The following is a 24,796-nucleotide window of genomic DNA, read 5'->3' on the forward strand; positions in this document are numbered from 1 at the left end:
GCAGAAAGGAAGAACAGGTCTTTAATGGAAACAGCTAGATGTATGCTCAAGGCTAAGAGTTTTCCTCATAAGCTATGGATGGAGGCAGTTGCTTGTGCAGCACATGTTTTGAACAGGTGTCCTACTCGTGCCTTGAAGACCATTACTGCATATGAAGCTTGGTATGACAGAAAAGCTTCAGTCAGTTATCTTCGTGTTTTTGGTTGTCTTGCTTATGCTCACATCCCTTAGCAGTTACGTGGGAAGCTTGATGATAAGGCAATCAAATGTATATTTGTGGGGTACAGTAGTGGAAGTAAAGGTTATAGACTTTACAATCCTGCTATAAACAAGATTTTTGAAAGTCGTGATGTAATTTTTGCAGAAACTAATGCTCAACCTATGGTTGCTTTTGATGTACCTCATATGTAGACACATGATGTATTTGAAGGTTTGCTTCCTTCTTTTGTGGAGAATCAAGAATCACAACAGGTTGATAATCTTGATCAATCTTTTGATCAGCATGTGACACCTCATGATGTAGAGGAAATTGTGCGTGAAGAGCAAGAAGTTCTCAGGGAAGAAAGAACCTTGCCTAAATGGGTTCAGAAAACTTTGCAAGATAGCAAGTTGGATGCACCGTTGCCACGAAAAACACGTGCTGGTACTACTTTTGGTAGAGAGCAAGTAGATTTGGCTTGCTTTAGCACTCTTTGTGATGTAGATGAGCCTGATTCATTTGAACAAGCTTTAGAGTGTGTTCAGTGGAAAGATGCTATGCAGCAAGAAATTGATTCTATTAATAAGAATCATACATGGGATCTAGTGGACTTGCCTACAGGTAAAAAGCCTATTGGTACAAAGTGGGTTTTTAAGGTAAAAAGGAAACAAGATGGTACTGTTGACAGGTACAAAGCAAGGCTTGTGGCAAAAGGCTATGCGCAACAGAAAGGCATAGATTATGATGAAACCTTTGCTCCTACTTCTCGTGCGTCCACAATTAGATCACTAGTTGCAATTGCTGCTCATCATGGTTGGAAAGTGCATCAGTTGGATATCAAAACTACTTTTTTGAATGGTGATTTGCAGGAAGAAGTTTATGTAAGTCAACCAAGTGGTTTTGTTGTAAAAGGTCAAGAGAAAAAGGTATGTAGATTGCGTAAAGCTTTGTATGGTCTCAAACAGGCTCCAAGAGCATGGTATGGGAAGATACATACTTATTTGATTGGCCAGGGATTTCAGAATAGTCCAACAGAAAGTACTTTGTATGTCAAAAAGAGAGATGGAGTTCTCATTATGCTAACACTTTATGTGGATGATATGCTTCTTACAAGCAATAATGCAAATGAAATTGAAGCGTTTAAAGATGCTTTGAGAAAAACCTTTGAGATGTCTGATCTTGGTTTGCTACATTATTACTTGGGTATTCAGTTTGTGCAATCAGAGGATGGCATATACATGTTGCAGGCAAAATATTTGCATAAAATTTTGGACAAGTTTGGTATGCAAAATTGTAAGCCAATCTCTACACCCGTAGAAACTGGATCAAAGTTGAGCATGCATGATGCTGGAGAACCTTTTGATGTACATACTTATGCAGCAGCCGTTGGTTGCTTGATATATTTGGCAGGCAACACTCGTCCAGACATTCAATTTGGGGTTTCACAAGCAAGCAGATTTATGCACAGCCCAGGTATGCATCATTGGCAGGCTGTGAAGCGCATACTTCGTTACCTTTCAGGTACCCCTAATCTTGCCATGTTCTTTCCAAGGGGGGATATGTATGGAAAGCACAGTTCTATGCAGCTTCTTGGTTACAGCGATTCAGATTGGGCTGGTGATTTTGATACACGACATTCCACAAGTGGCAATTGTTTTTTCTTGGGAAATGCATGTATATCTTGGCTAAGCAAGAAGCAACCCACAGTGGCTACATCAACTTGTGAAGCTGAGTACAGGGCAGCTTTCACGGCAACAGTTGATTGTGTATGGATACGCAGGTTATTGGCAGATCTTTGTGAGTGTCAACAAGCACCCACTACCATTTTCACTGACAGTCAGAGTGCTATGGCAGTTGCAAGGAATCCAGTATTTCATGCAAGAACAAAGCACATAGAGGTTCACTACCACTATGTCAGGGAAAGGCTACATGCAGGGGAGATCACACTAACTTATTGTCCTACACAGGATAACATTGCAGATCTATTTATGAAGGCGTTATCACGAGAAAAGTTTGAAGCTTTCCGAAAAGCTTTGGGCTTACTCTCATACACATGATGATCTGCTACCTTGTACGGATTCACACTATCACTACAGGGGGGATTTGTAGACATGTAGTAGTGTTAGTGTGTATACGCGCTTCACCAGGGACACTTTTCTCCCACTGGGTTTTTCCCCCTGGACATCCGGTGTGAAAGGACACCTTATCTCTTAGGGTTTCATATAAGCTTTGTAGCTCTGAGTTTGAACATACTCTATTATTCCAATACAGAGAGACAGACTACAGAGATCTCGTACACAAGCTCTGTGTCTTCTCCTTCTCCATCTTCTTCCTACTCTGAGTTGCTGTCTTCCTTCTGTTTCCTGTTTCATCATCTTCAACACCCATCTTAGTCAGGGCCTGCTCAGAGACTGTCCCAGCCCTGTTCTTCGAGCTTCAGGGTGGGGGGCGACTATAGCGAGTTGTAGTAGAAGCCCCGCAGTTAGCAGAGTGCTGTTTGCAGAGGATCCGAGTAGTGGGCATCTGTGGGAGGACTTGCGTCATAGACCCTGATCCAGCAGCTCTTGAGATTGGACACTGGAGGCTATGGGCTTGGGAGTGTTGTCCATCGGCACGAGTACAGTGGGATCCTGGTGAGTGGCTATGGAGGGACCCCTTCTCTTCCGCAGACCACCCAGGAGTCCCTTTCTTTCAGTACACTGTTCGGCTAGGAAGTCATATACTAGCAGCACAGAGAGAGGCCCGCTCCGCTGCAACACGTCATTGGTAGGAGGAGGGTCTCACAGTCGAGTTCTTGGCAGCCTTTTGGGAGAGGTTGTGGGACTCTAGACAGCCGAGGCGCGTCACCTTGTTTCAGTGGCTGGTCGCACAAGAGCTACAGCAGTAGGGAGCTGGTTAGTGCATAGTGGCCTCTCGGCCGCATGTGCAGCCTGTGACCATTTGGTGGAGAGTCAGCGTCAGTGTCTTTGGGACTGTCCCTTAGCCCAGTAGGTGTGGTTACGAGTTCTTCGGCTAATGCCTACTCTCTCCACGGCTTGACAGTACACTTGGGGGGTAGCGGCTTGGTCCACTCTCACGGGCCCGACACTTCAGTTTGAGCTATCTTCCACCAGCAGGATGATAGTGATGCAGGGGGGGCGACCTACACTCCAGCCTGCTACTGAGCTTACTCCACAAGAGTGGTGCAGTGAGAGAGAGGAGTGTTGGGAGCTCATCAGTGGCCTGACACTTTGGTTCATGTGGCGGGCCCGCTGTTTCCGCATCTTTGAGGCTCGCCCTGTGCCACCAGCAGAGACTGTTTGTGATTTTTGGCTAGAGCTGATCCATACTCTCAGAGGACAGCTTGAGGGACTACAGGGCAGCTCCGACCGCATGCGGGAGCGCCGTGAGGCTTTCCTTCGACTCTGGCGCCCTGGGCCTTTCTACACCATTGTCTAGGGTGTGCTCAGATGGCACTACCGTCCACCTGTGTGGCTTTTCCCTCCTCCCATCTCTTGATTTAGCCTCATTGTATATATGCTGTTTTTTCATTGGGAGAGTCTCCCCATCATGTTTGTTGTAGCCCTCTCTTGCAGAGGTTGTTGTAGCCCTATGGGCAGTTTTCATTAACTAATAGAAGGATCATTCTCCTCGAAAAAAAAAAACCTTGTGACAAGTGTCCCCCTTTCCCTTTTTGTGAGAGCTTTAGGTAATCAAATAATTTTTTTAAACTCTCATTGGACCTTTTAGTCTTCTGGCCAATAGGAATCAGGCAAGCCATTGGGTTGCTGGATGCTCATTGGACCCCTTGGTAGACTGTCCAATAGTCTTCTAGGGAGCTTAATTTCTATTGGTTCTTTTATGTAGCATTTTTAAATTGATTAGATTAATTTTACTCCAGCCTAATTCTCATTGTCATCAGGCAAGCCATTGGGCTGCTGGATGCTCATTGGATCCCTTGGTAGACTGTCCTATAGTCTTCTAGGGAGCTTAATTTCTATTGGTTCTTTTATCAAGCATTTTTAAATCGATTAGACTAATTTTACTCTAGCCTAATTCTCATTTGTCTACCTCTATGGCCATCCAATAGGGGTTTGAGGGGAGATTGGGGACAACTGGCTTAGGAGCCTGACATGTGTCCAGTATTCCCTTTGTGTAAAGGGGGAGCCTTGGAGTGTGTGCGTGAGTTTCTCTCTCATCCCCTACTATTAGGGCTTCTTCCTAGAGATGTGGGAAGAACTTTTTAGTCTTCCCATGACCATCCAATTTTCCTCTACTTTGGCCTTTGGACAATTGATTTAACTTTAGGAACTTTAGCCTATGGAAGTCTTAATGGAGCTAAACCTTAGGTCTTTTAAGCCCCATTGAAGCACATTGCTCTTTTGCAGACTGTCCCTGGGATCTTGTACCACACCAAAGATCCATTGCCACCGTTTTTTTGGGATGGGCTTTATAGAGGTCAGTGAGTGCTTACAGGATATAGGAGGAACTTGCGTTGGCTTTCAAGAAGAGGGGATGCTTCTGTTCACAGCTCACTGGATGAAAACAGCCTCGTCTGAGTGCACATTGGAAATTGAGAAATTAGAAGAAAATGTGAAAGCACGCAAGGGATGAAGACCAATGAGTTGGTGGGGATAGTCTTTCGCCAAATCATTATCTGCAGGTGACTCTACTATTGGGTCCTCTGAATATCGTCATTGATTCCATGAGGTGTAATCAGAACAAGTCGTTAAATATGGTCACCGGAAAAACCATTGAGGAAGAGGGAGGTAAGGGGGAGGATAGAGAGGGAGGAAGACTCAGATGTGATTCTGTTGTCATTGTGTGGATTTGGATATTTATCGGCTTGCTTGCCATCGTGGCGAAGCCAGCCGAGCCGGTTGCCAGTCAGTGCCAACCGGCTGCCAGCAGTTGACCAAAAAGGTCAACGCGGCATGCACACGCAGACTCGAGCTCAGGACGTTGGCCTGTGCGGACGAATGCTTTACCGCTACGTTGCATACAGGCGCATGTGAAGACACAGTAGCTGCTGCATGATAGCGTACTAAGTTCTGCTCCCTCCAAAAGTGCTGTGACCGGCTGCGCCGGTTTTGGCCCACCTACATGTCGGCTACCAGGCCGATATTTATCTAGAGCCTCATTGTGCAGCTCCCGCTAGGAGGACACTGACAACTTGGAGGAGCTACAGGACAGGAATGCAGAGATGCGGAACATTATGCATATTCAGGATGAGAGAGGCCATTACTAGAGTAAACATTCATAAATCGAAGCAATTTTCAACATCTATATAACAATGCTTACCGTAAGGCAAGTAGAGACAGAAATTATGAGACAGGAGGGGTGCAGGTCTTCTTGTAGCTTGTTGTTTCAAAGCTCCCTCTTTGGTTTCCAGGTGTTCTTCAGCATCTGCGTTTGCTCGGAAGGTGTGCATCTCTTTTTCTTGTTATGTGTGTGACTCCTCACCGATGCCCATTGTTGTTAACATCCTCAGAATTGCTTTGTTACTTAAGGGCTTCAATGTAGGAGGAACTCCAACTTTGGAAGAGAACATGCTCAGCTTACTGACATCAATTACAAAGCCCACCTCCGGCACAAACACACTCAACGGCTATCGCTCTAGGAATGAGGGATGGACAAGGCGCTCTAACAAGCCCCCTCTTTAATGACCCCCAATGTCAGTTCATTGCTTAGGACAGCAATACCAGGTTTATTACCACCAATAGTCTGAACCACTTGCTATTTCTTACAGTGAGCCTTCACCTTGCTTTCCCAGTTCGTGATGTTGAAAATTCGCCCCTCGACTAAGATGCATATGGGCGAGAGCAACAACACGAGCAGCAAATGGGAGCTGGAGCTCGAAAGAGTGTCAACGGAGAAGCAGAAGTCAGATGTGGCCTAAGCAATAAGGAACACCTAGAGTCGAAAAGGGGATTTGCAACCACCACCTACAAGTAGGCTTGCACTCTCAGCACTCCCTCCTGACTCATCAAGATCTGACTCTACTTCCCTTACGGACATTGTTTCCAGTATACCTCGGGTTTTGCTTCCGTTACCTGCATCTCCCTGCTCGAAGCATGCAGCATGAGAGAAATCTGTTTGTCTCATTGTAAGCGATACCTTGTTATGAAGTTTGCTTGTGATGTGTTCGTGATTTATTTCCTTTTGGCCCAGATGCGCTTTCCAATCTAAGCTACTGCTAAATTCTAATTGCGGTGCCGATTCCTTTTGCACGCCGCGTGCTTGTACGTTTTCCCAAGCCCGTGCAATCTCAGTAAAAGGACATAAGCAACAGCTTGATATCTTCGTGCACTCGTATGTCTCTTGTGTGAAAGAGAACTCTATCTATGTAGCTGAGATGCCTTCTTCTGAGTTGTGGCGGCATAGCCGGCTTGGTCATATGAGTAAGAAGGGAATGAAGCAATTATAGCATTTTGTCTATATGCGTGTGTTAAACTATTCTGATTTTAGTTTGCGTGAGCATTGCATATACGGGAAACAGACTAAGCTTACCACATTGCCATTAAAGAGAGAGTTAGGGAATCCTCTAGACTTGGTTCATAGTGATCTATGTGGGCCTATGATGTTTAAGTAACTAGGGGGGATATTATATTTCTTGACTTTCATAGATGACTACTCGAAAGATGTGGGTCTACCTCTTAATGAGAAAAGACGAAGTCTTCATTGTCTTCCAGAAGCTCCTCGCTATGACAGAAAATAAGTCAATAGACAAGAAGCTGAAGGCCTTGCGTATTGACAATGGGGGAGAATATGTATCCTCTCAGTTTAAGACTTTTGTAGCAAACGAGGCAGTTTACTATGCCATACACACCTACTCATAATAGAGTTGCTGAGTGCATGATATGACTATTCAAGAGAGTCACTTCCATGCTATTTATGGAAAATTTACCTCAAGAGTTTTGGGGAGAGGTTGTTATGATAGCAGTGCATATAATCAATAGGTCGCCTAGTACACCGTTGAACTACAAGATTCTGCTAGAGCTATGGACATGCATTAAGCTTAATTATGATAGATTATGAGTGTTTGGGTGTAAGGCATTCTCACATGTGTCTAAAGATCTTATAAAGAAGTTGGACCCCAAGTCAGACAAAGGCATCTTTATTGGCTATAGATTAGATGGAGAGAGGGGTTATCGTCTCCGACACCTAGAATCTCGAAGAGTTATTCGCAGCTCCCAAGTGATCTTTAATGAATCAAAAATGCACGGACAACCCGTGAAAGAGGTTGAGTATTGCAGAGTGAGATTCGAGGACGTAGCCTCAAGTTCAATTCCGCTAACAACTCAGTCTACTAGAGATGTCCCTACTGTTAGTAATGCTCTATAGAGAGCTAGCAATGCTCATGAGAGAGCAAGGTCCAACAGTCAGGCAACGAGGAGATCTACACATGAATCTCGTACCCCAGAGCGGTTTCAACTAGGATTAGACTATCTATTGGTCACTGACTGTGGAGAGCCTACCTACTACCAAGAAGCTATTGGGATGGAAGATAGCGCTAAGTGGGAGTAAGCAAGCAATCTGAGTATAATTCCATCATGAAAATGAGACTTGAAAACTGACAGAGTTGCCAGAGGCCAAACAATCCTTGTCTTGCAAATGGGTGTATTGAAGAAGTACACAACAGAGGATCGAGAGCCTAAGTGTAAGGTTAGATTGGTTGCTAAGGATTTCAAGCGAAAGGAAGGTATGAATTTTGATGAAAGTTTTTCTCCAGTGGTCAAGATGACTACGTTGTGTCTTGTGCCTGGACTAGTAGCCACTAAGGACATGAAACTTGTCCAAATGGATATGAAGACGGCTTTTTTTAATGGGGATCTAAACGAAGATGTGTAAGCACCCCGTACTAATATAGAGTGATTATATCTTATGTATTCACTTCTTGAAACTTGGAAAAGTATATGTATAACAAACACCAAAGAGAGAGTAGATCGAGAATGAGTCGACAATAGTGACAACTTGCACAAATAAACAAGAGAGACAAATGTACACAACACAAAAAAGAGACAAGAGGCAAATTGAGGGTTGAAGATGGGCGACCTTCCCTGAAGGAAATGTATTTCTGCTCAATCCAAGTATCTAAGGATTGGACTCACTTACAATCAACCTGATAGTGAGCTAAAGTAACTCACAATCGTAGATCATGCAAGTTGCAATATATCATGTGTGTCCATGCATAAACATAAACCAAACATAAGAGAAAATCTACCAACATATACATATATACAAAAGAAAATTTCAAAAGAGAAGGCAGTAAGGAATTTTCTTGGTAGCAACCATGGCAAAGGGAAGAGCTTGTTACTTCAAGAATAGGGCTGATTATTCAGATCTTTGGTCTGCTGCAATAAAAACAGCAAGGTAAAGAGAGAGAAAATTGGTTCCTTCAAAAAAGGAGGAGGGGAGATGTAGTGAGAAATGATAGGGATGGTGTAGAGGCTCTTTGGGGTTATGTTGGGATGAAAATTCAGCAAGGAAAAAGGTTGTATTTATAAATGAAGTGGTCTCCTTTGAAGTCTTAAGGTCTTCTTTGAAATCTAGGGCCATTCAAGGCTTCCTTTGAAATTCAAGGCCTCCTTTGATACTTAAGGTCTTCTTTGAAATATAAGGCCTTCCTTTGAAATCGGTGAACCCTCCTTTGAAACCTAGAATCTTCTAAAAACTTTCTTTGTTGTAAAATTGTTCACAAAAAGAAATGTCAATATGGGTATCAAATGAAAGCTCTTTTTGTGTAGATCGTGATTCTAGCTTCAAAAAATAAATCCAAAATGCTTGTATACACATATAAGCATTCAACGCATTTAGTCCACATATGCACAATGACTTATAGACGTCTTATCCATAGAGCAAGGCAGAAGAAGCTTCTTAAGCGCTAAGAATTTACACGTTCTTTACAACACATCCACAAAGAAAAAAAGAAAAGGGCTTGGGGAAACTCAAATGTGGGGGAGCACCATGTGAGGTGGCGATAATCACGAGTCCGGAGCGGGAGAAGATGCGCTTGAGCCTGTCGCTTTTATTCCCTTCGCCGCACGTCCTTCTTTCTCATTGTGTACCTCTTCAACGTGCAATCCCCTTAGACGAACTCTTTTCTTTGTTGATAGTAGCATCCCCACGGGCATCAAGCGTCTTCTTTCCCTCAAAAATATTCTTTTATTGTATGGATCTAAGCTCTCCGCCAGGTCTTCAACTCCTGTCGCCAGAGCGTGAGCCGTGTAGGATAGGAAATAGGCATCTATGAGTGCTTGGCACCCATATGCGATGCCAGAGACGCGTAGCGCAAACTGTTTCTCTCAGAATTAGCCTTTCTGCATTAAGTAGCAGGAAATACCCACCACACAATCTTGTATGACTTTCACTGCAAACAGTGGAAACTTTGCATTATCCTGAGGATTCCTTGTGATAAATTATGATTTGCAAAACAATATTAAAACATTCATGGGACATAAGTGACGTGTGTATATTAGAGTCAAGTTCTTAAATTCTTCTTATAAACCTTTTTGTGATTGAAACGCTCAATGTAATGAGACAACGCCGCATCCTTGCCTTGTACTCCAATGACAAGGCCTTTCCTTCAGCCTTCTGTTCTTGTAAGAAACTATCTTCATACACAAGCACCTATCAGCAAGCAGATTGATCTCAATATTGTATTATTACCATCTCCAAAAACTTTAGAATGCCTAAAAAAATAATTACCACATAATTCTCTCCTATTTCCAGTATGAACCTTTCCCACAAGTGAATGGATCGACTATTCTCTATGTGGGTTGTAGGCACCACAGGCCCTGACCGTGTTCTCTAAGCCAAGTTGTCTTGTGGTCGATTGAAACTAATCCACTGTTGGTAATTTGGTTTCTTTGGACTTTGCTTTGTTGAATGTATCTTTGAGCAGTTATCCCCTTAAAGTGAACTGTGTGTCGTGGACAGTTGTGTCAACAAGGAGATGGTCCACTCCATCCTCCACAAATCCCATGTCTTCCTTGTAAAAATTCGTGATTGCAGCTAGGCACTAATCGTCCCGTATATTCAGCTCATGCATAATATCCGTGAGCAGAATGTAGTGAATGTTGCCCGCCATAGCAAAGTTGGAAAACGCAATTCAAAGGCAAAGATCCTTTCTCATTTGGGCTATCTTGCTTGCTTCCATGTTTCCTTTAATATCTTTGTCAACCTTCTTCTGGGTCAAATTACACCTCCACATCCTCTACCTTTTCCTCTAGCGCCAATGGAAAACTACAAAAATGTGATGACTAGGAAGCCCTTACTCACCATCCATCAACAAATGCAAGTGACAGAGAAATCCGTCGTTGAATTCCACCAAGCAACACTTTTTGGAGTGCCTTGGGCATCTATCTTGGACAACCAGTGCATTAGAGGAACGCCTTGCTAGACAGTGATTCAATCTCCTTGTTGCACGCCTCGCAGGGGCAAGATCAGTTGGGTGCACATATCGCATGCCATCGATTGTTAGGGAGTTGTCTCAAATGACTGCTTCGTACTGTTGCAAATGCATTTGTAGGTACTCAATTGAGCAATCAATGAACCTCTGGATAGAAAATTTTACATTAAACATTCCTGATAGCTCTGGTGTACGGTGATGAGCGTGGGTACAGTATAAGAACATGTATAGTTTTTCTTTACATGTTTCATGCCCTTCATTGTCCGACTCAAGGACTATGTTCTCATGTCTGAAAGAAACAGCAGTGTTGAGGTCATTATAGGTCACGTGATGGGTCAGAAACCAGGCGAATAGGGGGTCTAGAGAATCCCCCAAGGTCCCTTTTTGCTTGGTTTTGACCCATGTGTTAATGCCATTACAAGTCACGTTGTATATGTGTATTATATATTGAACGGTAATGGGTGTTAGAACCAAGCAATTAAGGGGCCTAGAGAATCCCCCAAGACCCCTTATTCGCTTGATTCTGACCCATGTGTTGAGGTCATTACATGTCACGTGATGGGAGTTAGGACCAAGAAAATAGGGGACTTAGAGAATCCCCCAAGGCCCTTTTTCGCTTGGTTTTGACCCATGTGTTAACGTCATCACAAGTCACGTTGTACCCATGTCTTATATATCGAACGATAATGGATGTAAGAACCAAGCGAATAGGGGCCTAGAGAATCCCCAAAGGCCCCTTGTTCGCTTGATTCTGATCCATGTGTTGAGCTCATCACAGGTCATGCGATGGGGGAAAAACAGGCAAATAAGGGACTTGGAGAATCCCCCAAGGCCTCTTTTCACCTGGTTCTAACCCATGTGTCACTGTCATTATAAGTCACGTTGTACCCATGTCTTTGCGGCACAGAGGGTCAGAACCAGACGAATAGGGAGCCTGGAGATTCCCCCAAGGTCTCTATTCGCCTTGTTGTGACCCATGGCCACCAAACATTTGTTATAAGTTTGCCTTTACTTAGGCTATGGCTACACAAGGCCTAGTTATCAGTAATAGATAACTAAGCCCACTATGCCCAAACATAGCATTAAATGAATAACCATATCCTTGCACGGGCACGCAAGAAGGAGTTATTGTTAGAGCTTCCCAACTATGCTTGAACCTCACAGCTATGCTTGGAGAATCCCTTTTGTCTTATATGCAACCATGCTTGAACCTCACAACTATGCTTGGAGAATCCCTTTTGTCCTATGCCGATTTTGGCATAGTAGCATTAGTAACATCTTATTGATTACTATGAGTTGCGTGATCACAACATTACTCTATTATGAGTCGCGTGACCACAACATTACTCTACTAGTCGAACCCCGAGCCCTCTAACACTAACGACTACTTTCCCTTGAATTGTTATTCCCCTTGTGCCCTAACCCATGATGCAGAGGCTTCGGTGCGTGTAGAGGTGAAACACAGAGGCAGAACAGAGCGAGCTAGAGAGAGAGAGAGAGAGCATATCGAGGTGATATCAATGGCATCTAGGTGGATAGTGACAGGGCAGGTAACAAACTTAAAGCTTTGGAGATCGCTAAGAGCAAGATCGCGAGAGGTGGCTGAGAGCAAGATCACGAAAAATGCAAAGGCAAGGGCGATTGGTTTCTGTTGTTTGGAGATGGAGATGGCGACTACAATGACGATCGGTTTTTGATATCTCGCTGCCTTCTAAGTCCAAGTGGCGATACCAAACAATCACTCGAAAAAGGCATGTGGGTTGTACTCACAAGGACAACTAATGTAAAATGCAATAAACAGACTCGCATTTCGGCCGATCAGCCACCATCAAATTAGAATGTGGCTCATCAAGAGGCGCATGCTCCAAAGTTTACTCTCTTTTATGCCCCGAGCCTGCAATGCTTGTGCTTCCAATCCTCTTTTCGCGTCCTCTTCTGCCTCTTATGTGTCCTCTTCTACCCTCTTCGTTGACGAAGAAATACATACAGTGCAGAGGTATGCTTTTATACTTTTTTTCTTAGCTGATTTGTGAGGTCAGTATCAAGTGCAAAAGGGGCAGGAGAGCTGTGTTTGGACCTCTTCTTTGCTTGGTACTAACTATCCTGCTTGCAATTGTCGTGTTTGTCGCTTGGAGCCCCCTTTTGTGATATAGACATCCGCTCAGAGTGTAGTGTGGTTTTGATGCTATTTATAGAGATGGCTCGTGAAAAGGCCATGCGACAAGTGAGTCTTTGCATGCTCAAGCAATAAGGCATCAATATAAGAGGCACAAATGCGTCCTACAGGAGCTGTGCAGCATCAAATGACACATCCAGTCGGCCATCTCGGGGCTTCCATTGAACAAAAAGTAGTGAGGGAGATATACGAGCATGCAATGAGCCATCACTGCTCTTCTTTGCCTATTGGAGATTGCAGAAGACTACCTCTTTGAGTTCTTCAAAGATGGCTACATTCTGACTGCCCATGCCTATCGCATTACAATTATGTCTCGAGATTTTGATACCCTTCGGAGGCTGGCTAGTGCCTATCCAGATAGTCGAACCATGGATATTCTTATCATCTCTCCTCTCCGTCCTCGTGCATGACGGACAGAGCCTTCATAGGTTGCTCACAAAAAAGACACCCGATCATGAGTGAGGAGGCACAATCACTCCTTAGCCCATATGGATGGACATACAATTCTTGTGCCCCATGGAGTCCCCGACCCAACAACTCCCCCCAAGAGCCTGAGCCAGCCAAGGAGGAGCCTGAGTCTGCCAAGGTAGAGCCACAGATAGCCAAGGGAGAGAGAAAGCCAACTAAGGTAGAGAGAGCTAGCCAACGCAAAGCAAGGGCCAGCCAACGCAGAGCAAGAGTGTATACCGGAAGACTAGCCTCTTTTCGTAGAGAAACCCAACGCTACTAACGAAGAAGAACAAAAAATGTTGGAGAATTTTAGCACCTCTTCGTGCAAAGATTCACCTGCCAGACAGATCAGAGATAGACTGTGTTTTCAATCTTGATCAACAAGATTTCATGTACATGCGTGATTTTGTCAACGTCCATGTAACGAATGCAATCATCAACCTTGCTATGTGGTATGTTTTGAAGTTATTATAGGTCATGCCACTAGGGTCAAAATCAAGCCAAAAGAGACTCTTGGAAATTTTCCAAGGCCCCAATTCGCTTGGTTCTAACCCTTGTCTTTGCGGCAATGGAGGTCATAACCAAGCCAATGGGGATCCTGGGAAATTTTCCAAGGCTTTGATTTGCTTGGCTTTGACCCATGTGTAACCTATGGAACGAAGCCATCTCTAACACTAACAAACCTATTACTCTCAAATATGCAAACTTCTTATGTCCTATGTGATCGCTCTCGATTGTCACGCCATTCCTCTCGGCACTCGAACAAAGTACAAATGCAACGAAACTTTAGGAGGAGGTCTAAGACACCTATGGTCACTATCCTACCAAGTTTAGTCGCAATACGACAAGGTACCGAAATCACGATCTATCGTGATCAAGGTCTTGAAAACTGCAACAAAACATATCAGAAAGGTCGCCCTATGGTCTAGGAACACTCTTTTATGGTTGAAACATTAAAAAAAACATGCACGCACTCAAAACAACCGATTTAGCTTGCTAGTGCGTAGTCACGAACCACAACAGAATTGACAATAATTACACTTAAATTAAAAAGCAGTAGACAAGGAACACAATGCAATAATGGGAATCAAATTTGGATTACGAGAGCTCAAGATAAATCGATTACAAAGCGTGTGAGAGTAGACGCTCTCAATGTACGCTTCAAAACTCATAAAACCTTTTGATAATGATAATGTGTCCTTTTCCACTTACAAAAACTGAGCTTTATACCTAGGGTTTTCTTGGCCAGTGGCCGACTTTACAAGGCTCGGACCTGAAATAATACTTTACAGCTCAGATTTTACATAAACTGGCCGAGATTATCTGACTAAAATCCAAGACTCTCATACAATTACAAAGATTATCCAAAAAATAAATGATGGGATGTCAAAATTTTAGGAATCATGATGAAGGGGTCGACTAGGAGGGTGTTTGTCTGGTCCATCTGCCAACATTCCCCCCTTCGTAGGTTTTGCATGCTCTCATGCAAGCTTTATCTTCGTTGTTGTCTTTGTCTTTGGCTTTAGCTTCGGCAGCAGGTGGTCTTCAGGTTGATGTACTAGAGGCTTTAGTAATCAAAAGTCCTTTCCTCTAGAGTCTTCGTGAGGCGTCTAAATTTTTTCGCTCGAGCCTCACTCTCCACTTGGACTGCCAAATCCTTGAAAAAATAGTTCATCAGTGTGCTTCGGTAGGTTATGTGGGGGGCAAACATATCTTTTGCCGAGGGGTTGAAGATGGTAGAATCCATCTCGAAGAAACCAGTCAGTAACACCTCGTCGAATGTTTGCAGATATTGCAAGGGCAGAAACATGACACAAGCGTACAATCCCATGGGAACGTTGTCACGAAGTTGTGTGCACAAGCTGGGAAGACATCGGGCCTCTGGCTGTGGGAGCTCTTGACAAAGAGAAGAATACCAAATTGCTCATAGCTATTTTGTATCGAAGAAAAAGCGCAAAGTTAGATTTAACTTAAGGTCGTAGAGAGAATATCACCCTTCTTCATTCTGCTCTCGAAGAGGATTGTGCAGATTAGAAATGGGAAGGTCTCTTGCCCCTCACGTCACTCCAGCTGCCCAATTGCTCCTCCTTGGCCTGAAGTAACCATATCAGAATCGACACTAGGTAGTAGGTGCCCTGAGCTCTCTATATCTCCTTTCTCCCTTGCTTGCTAAATCTCATTGCCAAAATGATAAATTCATTCTCTCCCTCCTTAAGTTTTTGGATTTTCATCTCTAGCTCTCCATGTCGCTCACCAGTTCTCGCGAGACCAACCAGTCGATCCCTCTCATCATGTGCCCACACATGGGATACCAATTACGTCACATACCACGAGGACAAGCTTAATGGCCAGCAACCTTGAAGTATTATAGACACGTACATTTTAGAGCATTATCTATGGCATTACAAGGAGAAAAATTGAATCATATCGCATCATCAGCTATAACTTAAAAGCGAATATTTACATACTAGCAACCATTGGCCAAACAAGGTTATGCATAGCACCTGCCCCACACATGGAAAATTATGAGGATGATATTGTGCCCCATATTCACGTTGTGGACGTGCCACAACACGACATCCACCCCCTTGAAACCTGCACATCCTCCGGCATGTGCCATCCTCAACAAACCTAGCATACACACCATCCTTTGTATGACTCATCTTGACTTACGGCTCGTGCATAATGAGCGTCATATACATTTGATCAATTGACAAACCTATCAAGGCTTGCTTTATGCCATGCACAGTCTCTAGGCTTTTATCAAAGTGACGTCATTTGAAACACAATTATCTTCATGTAGAGTTTGATCATTAACCAAGTCCATGGTATCATACTTGTGGATTCTTTCTCTGTCTAAAAGATTGAATGTCTAGTGAGAGACTGCTCTACCAATTCTTGGTAATATTCTTTAGGACCTGAATACATGGAAAATTTCACAATGACTTCCCCAGAATTTTGAAAGATTCTCCTTGAAAGTTGAAGAAAACTCTTCACCCATTGTGGAGCCGTGGCATGTGGAACGATATCACAGAAAGGGAGTCGGGACGTATGGTTTCACATCAAGGACTGGCATGCCATTAATAAGGTCCGCCCCTGAGATTAATAGCACGCGTTCTCGCATTTTGCTACGCATGACCTTTGCGATTCATCAGACGATTATTCTTGGCAATGGAATTTCCCTCCACTCTGCGTGCAGGTAGCACAATTGATTGTATAGATGGCACTCAACATCTGTAGCTTTCTGCACGTTTACAGATGCGCCTCTAGAGACACAAGGAGATGTTATTTGAATCGCATGTTTTTCTCACACATTTTGACATATGCATAAGACCACTTCCAACTCAAGATCACATCAGATTCAGCCTCGTTTTTACAACCCATAAGCTCAGCTGATCAATAAAAATGCCAGGAATTATCCTTTGATCACTCATACTCATGAACTGCTACCATTTGTCAACAATAAAACCTATTGGATTACCACATTTTGCATGCATATCAACCAAACATTGTCAAGCATGACAATTTTTGCCAAAAATCCAGTTCTACGGACGCTGTCATATATTTTTATCCTTCCTGTGAGCTGCCCCAGTACTATCACAAGTTTTCAGTATGCTCAAAAAGTTCATTGCATCTGGAAAGTGTAACCTCATCTTGCCATAGTATCTGAATGCTTCCTCGTTATGCTTGTACTGCACATACCCTGCATTCCCTGTAATCAAATCTGTCCAAGAAACAACATCACTGTCTCGCTATCTCCATGCATAACTCTTCTCCTTTGTCAACTGCCTTTATGCTGTCGCAGGCTTTCAGAATGCAAGTAAAGGTGACTACACTAGGGGAGATTCCCTCTCCTGGCATTTGCTGAAGCAGTTCAGTATTCATCATTGAGTGCTTGCTAGATTTACCTACCTATAAGTGCATTCAACCTGACTAAATTCCATGCCAAAAGCCTGTCAAGCACATCATGGCACCACCATACCTAGCATTCCCTCCAAGATCCAAAAGTAAACTGCCTCTGACAATTTCTGCATGTAACTCTTGGCTTTCCTCTATTGTCCCCAGCACCCTAGAGGCTTTTAGGACATAACCAAACGTAATTTGGCTCATTTGTGCTGCATGCGCAGAAGCAAACAAGCTCGTCCAAATGTGTTGCAGCTTCACAAGGATACCACAGTTTGCATGCATATCAATCAATGCATTCCTGAACGTAACCTCAGCCGGAACCAAACCCCTTTGAAAATTTCACCATCCAGTTTCTTTGCCCTTATTAGGCCCTTATTTGACTACCCTTATGCTGCATTTTCACAGAAAGAAAGTTGGGAGTACATCCAGCAAACAATGCGCCCCATGAAACCACGTTCTGATTAAGCTATTCACCAAGGACCTTGTATGTCTCATACCTCCCATATTTGATTGCTCACAAAAATTTCTGAGAACTTGATCTACATATATCTCAAATGTCCCATAACCGGTCACATTCCTTGAGATCGCCCCTCGAAGATACATATGGATCTTGGCCTTAGCTTGGGTTCCACCCGGATCAAAAGGCTCCAAAAGATGATGTAGCACGAACCATTGACTTGCATCCTTTCAAAGCAGCTCCAGGCTTTTTCACCATGACTATGTTCAACATATCCTGCAATCAGTGTAGTCGACAAGACCACATTTTGAAATGGAAGATTGTTAAACACTCTTTGTCAGTCTCTGAGCTTCCGCAAGGGTTTTGCACTTTGCATACATGTCTATGAGGGAATTATCCTTCTCTGGCAAGTCTTGTCTCTCAGTTTGAAGATGTATTTCTACAGCTTGCTCTAAAGCTTCTATGCTGCCAAAAACTCCCATAACACATGTAAAGGTTACAGAATTTGAAGAGATGCCCCTCATAGGCATTTTCTTGAAAATCTAGAATGCTTGTCCGCCATGACCACCCTTGACAAACATATCAACAAGGGAGCTGCCAAAAAAGGCATCCACCTCAAGACACCCTGCATAAACTTTCAACATCCCCAAAATCAGCCCAGTAATTGACCAATTGTCATACTTTTAGGGCTCTTATCTTGGCATTGGATTCCACCTGGATCAAACGGCATTAGAAGAGTCTTCATTACATTATAACCCACATTGAGTTCCTCCTACATCAAAGGGAATATGCAGCAACCTGGCATCTCCTAACTTGCTTTCATCATTGCCCAAAAAGTTTATAGACCGCATGTCAACCTCAACCTCATATACACATTCTGCTGCGTAAAAAATATGATTCATACCCTCCTGAACCTGGATTTGCAATCCATCATGGCTTAGCTCCCGAATTTTCCCCACAGCTTCTAATTGCTTTTGATAATCCTCGACAACTTGCCCATTCCTGTACTCATATATATCCTTTTTCTCTTTGACCATGTCTACTTTATATGGCTCCTCGTATGCGACATCAAGTATGCCCTTATCTATTGATTGCACTAGCTCATTCTTTTGCAGTAGACACTCACCAATTTCAGTGTCAATTGTTACCAAAATGCATTTATGACTTGCACAGCTTGATACATCCTGCAAAGTTCGAGTGGTATGATCATATTCTCCAGATTTTGGCATGGAAACTTCACTTATTACCAATAGATTTGTACAACCAAGATCCTTTGAGTGAAACAAAAATTCTTCCTCCAAAAAGTAATCCATATACTCACATCTGAGAGCCGCTTCAAAGTCTTTCGAACTCTCTCCATGTTGTGTCTGAATCTCTTTCACACGACTACTGAAATCTCGTATTACTAAATGCACAGAAACTTCAATCATCCTGCCTTCTGGAACATTTTGTACTTTCATCTCCTGTACGTAACGCGTACAGATACCCAATCCCATCGTACCTGTCAAACAAGTTCTTATCATCATACACAAGCTACATAGCTCTATTCATTGCTTCCTCAATCCGCTCCTCTTCGAGTCGTGCTACCTGCTCGTTCATACGACTCAAAACCTGTTGAAGCATCTGCATAATCTCCCCTTTGGCTATTGAATCATTGTCCACCCTAACGCCATAGTTGCTTCAATCTGATCCAAAACATCTTCTCCTACTGTAGTCATCATCGCTCCCACTCCGGCTTGTTCGCTTTGGGTTCACCAGAAATGTCACGAAGTTGTGCGCGCAAGCTGGGAAGACACCAGGTCTCTGGCTGTGGGAGCTCTTGACAAAGAAAAGAAGACTAAATTGCTCATAGCTATTTTGTATCGAAGAAAAAGCGCAAAGATAGATTTAACTTAAGGCCGTAGAGAGAATATCATCCTTCTTCAATATCATCCTTCTTCATTCTGCTCTTGGAGTGGATTGTGCAGATTAGAAGTGGGAAGGTCTCTTGCCCCTCACGTCACTCTAGCTGCCCAATCGCTCCTCCTTGGCCTGAAGTAACCATATCAGAATCGACACTAGGTAGTAGGTGCCCTGAGCTCTCTGTATCTCCTTTTTCCCTTGCTTGCTCTCCCTCCTTAAGTTTTTCGATTTTCCTCTCTAGCTCTCCATGCTGCTCATCAATTCTCGCCAAACCAACCAGTCAATCCCTCTCATCATGTGCCCACACATGGGATACCAATTACAGCACATATATGAGGACAAGCTTAATGGCCAGAAAACTTGAAGCATTATAGACACGTACATTTCAGAAGCATTATCTGTGGCATTACAAGGAGAAAAATTGAATCATATCGCATCCTCAGCTATAACTTAAAAGTGAATATTTACATACTAGCAACCATTGGCCAAACAAGGTTATGCATAGCCCCTGTCCCACACATGGAAAATTATGAGGATGATATTGTGCCCCATATTCACATTGTGGACGTGCCACAACACGACAATGTTGCGTTTTGGAATCTTTGTTTCCATATTCCAGCAAATGATGTGATGCAATTTGGCGATCTTTACCAACATCTGCAAGTGAAATCCGGGACATCGCACATCTATGTGATTACCCCTTGTAATGTATGAATCATATATCTTTCTGATGGTGGGAAGTTGTTGGCCGGTTTAGATAGGACATGGTAATTGAGTACCGATGGCCTTTTGCTTTGCCATGTGAAATAAGTATCCCAAGATCACCGTTGTGGAATATTACAATATGTTGGGTCGATCCTGAGATGCTGCGATGCATTTTTGTACATGGTCTCATCTTGTGGTCACTTTTCAAACCATCTCTTTTGCCATAGGGGTTGATTCTCTAGAATTTCTAGCACCTCGCCCATTGTCACAAGTACATCTATGTAATCCCCTTTGAGGTTTGGCTCGAGAGTGGGAAATAATTTCTTCTTCCACTGGATAGACTTGTGTTTCATGAGCCGTAATGGAATCATGTCATGGCAAAAAGTCTGTATTATGTCATCTGGCTTGATCATCAAGAGGGCTGTTGATTCCAATACCTTCAGCTTGTATTGCATGTACCCCCGATGAGAAGGATCTTGTACTTCTGAGATCCACTTTTTGATTTCTTCTCTAGCATCTGGTGTCTCTTCTATGGCTTTTAAGTCATGGAAACCTCCCTCATTAGATGTGCCTGGCAGCTCTACTGGGGGTAGGTGTGCACTTGTGAACTCTATCTCTATTGTTGGTGGTGGTTGAGCTGGCTTAACTACTTGGGCTTTGATGGCATGGATTGCCATATCTTTTTTTTGTAGCTCCAATATTTGTAGTTCCAAAGCATATTCTGCCTTTTGAGCAGCTAACTCTGTCTGTGCCTTTGCCAGTTGCTCCTTGAGCTGCATTTTCTCATGTTCTTTCTGGGCATGGACAACCCTATGTCCTGCTGTCAAGATTTTTCTATCATATTTCTCTTATGCGAGCACCTCCTTGGCTGTTTTCAATTCTTCTAGTACCGCCGTTGTCGCTGCAGCTGATGATGTTGAAGCTGGGGTGGGTGTGTCTTGCATTGCTAGAAACTGTGGTAGTGTGCTTTTGATTACACCGTAAGATTCCCCAAGCTTTACGTTCTTTTGTTGTTCCGCTTCCAGATTTTCTTCAAGGGTCTGCATCTCTACCTGCATTTGGCTATTTGCATCAGTGTGTTCTTGTAGGATCAGGTACAGGTTTACCATTTCCTTATTTTCTTCCTTCAAGTCCTCTTTGAGCTTGATATTGCTATCTTGTAGCTCTTCCACTTGCTGCTGGAGCTATTGATTTTCCTCTTGCAATATGTGTGCTTCTGCCTTCTCTCACATCCAATTCTTGTAGGTTGGTGATGGCTTTTTGACATTGGAATTGCAACTTGATGTGCTCCAAGTGCTCGTCCAGGTTAAATTCTTGGAAGAGCCTCGCACCATCTTTGATTATAGCTATGGAGCGTGGAGAGACTGGCCCTCTTTTTTATGTAATCCTTTGTTGAGAAGTGCCAACTTCCGGATCTTTATCTTTTGGTAGCTTCCTTTGCTCATCTTGCTTTTGCTCATTGGGTGGAGCGTGCTCCATGCTCTCATGTTCCTTGTCTTTGTGTTCTTCTTATTGCAGCTCAAACTCTTGCTGCTCTTGAGGAATTTGTTGTTGACTGGTCTCTTTTTCTTTAGATTTCTCTTTCCCTTTGTCTTCGATAAATTCCTGTTTCAGAGGTTGTTGCGCTTGAGGGTTGCTTGGCCGTTCAGGTTCATCTTTGGTTTCCTTCGCAGGAGCAGGGATGGTACGCTTGGGAGAGAGGGGTGGAGCAGTCTCCGTATGGATCTCTAGGGGCTCTGCCCCCATCTCCTCCCTTGACAGTTCTTCATCATCTTTGACTTTGTTCTTTGGGGAGGCTTCAGGAGATTCCAAATCATCTGTTTTCTGTTTTTTGAACTCCTCCTATGCTCTCTATTCATACTTTCTTCTATGCTCTCTATTCAGACTTCCTCTTTAGAACATTGTGGATACGTTGTTGCATAGTGCCGGTAAGCTCCACTTTGTCAGCCACTGTTCTCCTTTTATATTGCTTGATTTTCTCTATTCTTTCAGCTTTCATTTGCTCGAGGGGCTTATTTATATCATCCTCCTCTTCATCGTCTCCATCAGCTCCCTCTACTTATTTCTTCTTCTTTTCTGGGCTTGGTATGCATCCTGGTTTTCACTGGCCCTGCATTCATATATGTCCTGTTTCTTTCATTGCTCTTGAGGTTTTCTTCGACCAGATTTTCAAGTATGTAGTTGCCCAAATCGTAGCAAACTACCCTTTGCTCAGAAAGCCCCATTGCCACCATGAAAACTGCAATGTGTAGGTTCAGCTCTGTGTATCTTGGTGGCTTCTGTACTTTGATGTTCTGGGAGATCAGCCGCACTGACAGCTCGGTCTCTGAATATACCAGGTCTTTGTATGTGAACTTATGGCCTTGCTACTTGACGAAGGCCTTGTCATTATCAATAGCTTTGGTCTTCAGGAGTAGATTGTGATTACCACGAGGTAGGTGGAGTGCTTGGTTGATAAGGTCGGTGATCCGAACCAGTAGATTGTGATTACCAGGAGGGTGGTGGAGTGCTTGGTTGATAAGGTCGGTGGTGATCTGAACCTTAATTGTCTCTCCATCTTTGTCAGTTAGGGTAGCCTCGCCATTGTATATGGATAGAGCTCATCAGCTTGTGGGCTCTCCGGAAGTCTGTATCCTATGGCAGCAATCTGAAAAATGTATCCATCTGTAAGCATATGGACCCCTTGATGACTTCTCTTTGTTGGTACAAATTCCATATCTCTTTGGGAAATATGGTCGTCCTCACCTTTGTGCCATCATCGGCTTGAAATCTTCCAAAAAACTGCTGGCTCGGATCTTTGTTAGCTCCTCATCCGAAGTGTGAGCTTTTTCATTGGCCGGGATCTCCACCACTTGGTAGGAGGGAGCCTCCCACTACTTTCTTGGTCTTTTGGGAGGCATTGTGTCATCAAAAAATCATTCAATTAGCTCCCAAAGTTGGCCAAAAATTCGAAAAAATGCAAACTTGGTCATAAAATGAAAAATGAGCATAACTTGATCAAAACAAGTCCAAACTTGACCAAACCTCACCAGTGTATCTAGGACAAGTCAGATGTGGCTCAGGGGGTCATGGAACGCGATTCATGTTGGAACACATCTAAGAATTCTGGTGATACCATCTGATAAAGCATGCTTTGGGGATGCTATGGTTCACTTCATTTTGAATTTGGATCATTGGTTGAAAATTTATGCGACTTTTTGGAAATTTTCTCAGACTTAGAGAATAAGAGTTTTGAAGTTTCAAATGACTTGAAAGTCTAGGGTTAGGTTATTCTTGGCATTTGGGACCTAATGGCATGAATTTGGTATGAAAAACTCACAAGGAGTCATGAATCGCGATCCATGTTTAACAAGATTTTGGGGTGAAACTTGGGGTGCCTATTCCTATAGCATATCCTAACACATTGATAAACTTATTTTCAAATTTAGACAAATTTTTCTGAAGTTTCTTCAATTTCTCAATTTAGTCCGACTTTGCCATATTTGGTTTTGGTTGGCATCTTTGATCTATCATTGTGATCAATCTGTGTGAGGTTTCTTCTATTTGATGATTTGCCGTTGAGCTAAGGCTCAAAACCTAGTTGTCTGTCAATTTTCATCTCCAATGGTGTCTGTTTGGACCTCCCAAGTCTTAAGAAAATTCTGGCCCATCTTTGAAGCATTTGTTGGCATTTCTTGGATTACTATGAGTTCACAATCTTCTATTGACTTTACACTTTGACCACAAACACAATTCCAGTTCACTGACTCTCTGACATTGCTGAGACAAATGAGGTAATTTATGTGAAGCAAGAATGAATTTTTGTCACCATGCACATTCAATAACTTGTACTAACACTTTGCAACCAATTTCTGACAAATCTGCATCTAGGAGTCATGGATCGGCGATCCATGTTTTGAACCCAAATTGGACAAAACTTGGGGGGTAGCCTCCAGACATGTTCTTTTAGCTATACTAATTCACTTTTTTCTAAAACTGGGTCAAAATTTCCATATGTGGGTCAAAATGACCAGTCAGTGATTGAATTTCCAATTCTACTTGGTTTTTGGTGGTTCCACTGTCCATTTTTCACAAAATTTGCAGGGCACACTCCCCAAGGCATGTACAAACTGCTTGGACCAAAATTTCTCTGTTTGAGCAAGTTGGGGGTCATGGATCGTGATCCATGTTCTGGAACAAATTTTATATGTGATTGTAGCAGTGTCAAGGCGCTTTTCTCAGCATCATTCTACACTACTCACTTTTGAAAATTGAGGTGAGGGCTCATGGATCGCGATCCATGTTCCACCTCATTCTCAAATTCTAATGGCATGGCTTGATTTTGCTAGAACTTTGGGACATTCCTATGAACTTGTTTCTGGATTTGGACTTTGTTAGCCCCCTAAAAATTGCTCTAACAATTCCTAGAAATTCCTTCTCGGATTTGATTGATTCTGTTGTTGTGGTTGTGTTTGTGCATATTTGACCATACATGAGTGTTCATGTACATTAAGGGTCATACCTGTGAAATTTTGCATAGTCTGAGGGTCTTGGGTGGTTGTAGCAAGCTAAAACCCGGCGAAAATCTCTAGGTCAGAAAGCTCTCTCTCTCTCTCTCTCTCTCTCTCTCTC

General features: G+C 43.1%; 1 pseudogene; it reads right to left on the minus strand.

The window, feature by feature from the left end:
• Nucleotides 1-17,901: 17,901 nt before the first annotated feature.
• Nucleotides 17,902-19,177, minus strand: LOC147458175 (uncharacterized; annotated as a pseudogene).
• Between the last annotated feature and the right edge of the window lie 5,619 nt (nucleotides 19,178-24,796).

Source organism: Adiantum capillus-veneris, chromosome 5 (genome assembly GCF_014529385.1).
Source record: "Adiantum capillus-veneris isolate H3 chromosome 5, ASM1452938v2, whole genome shotgun sequence".
NCBI lineage: Eukaryota > Viridiplantae > Streptophyta > Polypodiopsida > Polypodiales > Pteridaceae > Adiantum > Adiantum capillus-veneris.